Source organism: Orycteropus afer, unplaced genomic scaffold, assembly GCF_000298275.1.
Source record: "Orycteropus afer afer isolate SDZICR_OR568_19922 unplaced genomic scaffold, OryAfe1.0 scaffold00193, whole genome shotgun sequence".
Lineage (NCBI taxonomy): Eukaryota > Metazoa > Chordata > Mammalia > Tubulidentata > Orycteropodidae > Orycteropus > Orycteropus afer.
Window position 1 is genome coordinate 1,554,354 of NW_006921780.1, and position 2,474 is coordinate 1,556,827.

Here is a 2,474-nt window from a genome sequence, read left to right on the forward strand (position 1 = left end):
TTCCTTTGATGTACTGCTGCAATTGTTTTAAAGTTATTTTCAGCACACTTGTACCTGTGTGTAATATTAATAATTTTGTTTAATAATTTCTTCATCTTCTTGGATCTCTGTTCCTTGGAATGGGCACAAATATCGATCTCTTCCAGGCAATTGACCAGGTAGGTGTTCCAATATTTTTTTGGCATAAATGAGTGAGTGCTTTCAGTGTTGCATCCATTTGTTGAAACATCTCAATGGGTATTCCATCAATTCCTGTAGACTTTTTTTTTTTTGCCAGTTTTTTCAGTGCAGCTTGGACTTTTTCCTCAATGCCAGCAGTTCTTGATCATACTCTACCTCCTCAAATTGTTGAATATTGAGAAATTCTTTTTGGCACAGTGGTTCTGTGTATTCCTTCCATCTTCTTTGGAAGCTTTCTACTTCTTTCAATTTTTTTGTCCATAGATTCCTTGCATATTGAAACTTGGGGCATGAATTTTTTCAGCTTCAGAAATACATACCAAAAGGGGAATTCTTTCCTTTTGATTTTCTAACTCCAAATCTTTGACCATTTCATTTTAATACTTTGTCTTTTAAAGCAGCCCTTTTTTACTCTTTTACTCAGTTCACTTCAGCTACTCTCTATTCAAGAACAAGTTTCAGATTCTCTCCTGATATCCACTTTAGTCTTTTCTTTCTTTTTTTAAAGACCTTTTGCTTTCTTCATGTAGGATGTCCTTGATGTCATCCCACAACTTTTCTGGTCTTCAGTCATTGGTGGTAGGTTGGCGGTTCAAACCCACCAGCCACTCCTCAGAAGGAAGGCTGGGAAATCTACTTCCATACTGATATCACCTTGGAAACCCAAGGAAGGGTCACTATGAGTCAGATCCAACTTGATGGCACATAACTACAACAATGACAACGATGTTAAATTTATTCTTCAGATGATCTCTACATTTAAGCAGGAGTATTTCAAGCTTGTGGACTTATTTTAATGGGCTCATTTTAATTTTCCCATCTCTAACTGAAACTTGTAAATGAGTCAGCTCCTGGCCTTGTTCTGACTTAGATATTCAACTTCTACATTGACTTAATTCCTGTGTATTCTATTTGGGGAGATCCATGTGCACAGTCACTGCTTTTGTTGCTGAAAAAATATATTCGCAATGAACAAGTTTCTGGACTTGCAGAATTCTACCATGCTATCTCCAGCATCATTTCTATCACCAAGGCCATATTTTACAACTATTAATTCTTATTCTTTGTTTCTAACTTTCAACTTTCAATTGCCAGCAATTATCAATGTATCTGGATTGCATGTTTGGTCAATTTCAGACTGCAGAACTTGGTAAAAATCTTCATTTTCTTAATCTTTGATCTGTAGTGTTTGGTGTATAAATTTGAGCAATAGTAGGATTAACTGGTCTTCAATGTAGGTATATTATCCTATCACTGACAGCACTGTACTTCAGGATAGATCTTGAAAATTGCTCTTTGACAATGGCTATAACACTATTCCTCTTCAATTTGTCGTTCCTGGCACGTAGACCATATATAATTTTCAGAACCAAAATGGCAAATACCAGTCTATTTCAACTCACTAATTCCTAGGATATCAACCTTTATGTGTTCCATTTCATGTTGACAACTTCCAGCTTTCCTAGATTCATACTTGGTACATTCCATACTCTGATTATTAATGAAAGTTTCCAGCTGTTTCTTCTCTTTTGAGTTGTGCCACATCAGCAAATGAAGGTCCTGAAAGCTTTACTCTATCCACATCATTAAGGTTGACTCTACTTTGACAAGGCAGCTTTTCCCCAGTCATATTTTCAGTGCCTTCCCACTTATAGGGCTGATCTTCCAGTAGCATATAAGACAATGTTTCACTGCTATTTATAAGGTTTTCTGTGGCCAGTTTTTCAGAAGTGGTCAGCCATGTCATTCTTCCTAGTCTATCTTAGTCTGGAAGCTCTGCTGAAACCAACTCACCATGGGTGACTCTGCTGGTATTTGAAATACTAGTGGCATAGCCTCCAGAATCATAGCAACTCACAAGTCATCACCATAGGACAAACTGATGGAAGAGTTTTTTCCCTATTTCCCTCTCTCCTGCCTGTCCTTGGTAACTACTATTAAACTTTGACCTCTATACATTTGTCTGTCTTATGTATTTCATATAAGTGGAATCAGACAATATTTGTAGTTTCGTGACTAATTTATTTTACTCAGCATAGTGTTCTCAAGGTTCACAAACATTATAACATGTATCAAGACTTTATTTCTCTTTATGTCTGAGTAATATTTCATTGTATGAATGTACTACATATTTTTTAACCATTCATCTGTTGATGGACATTTATGCTGTTTCTATCTTTTTACTAATGCGAATAGTGCTGTAATGAACATTGGTGTACAAGTACATGTTTGTGTTCTTGATGTCAATTCTTTTGAATATATATATATATATACATATATATATATATATATAT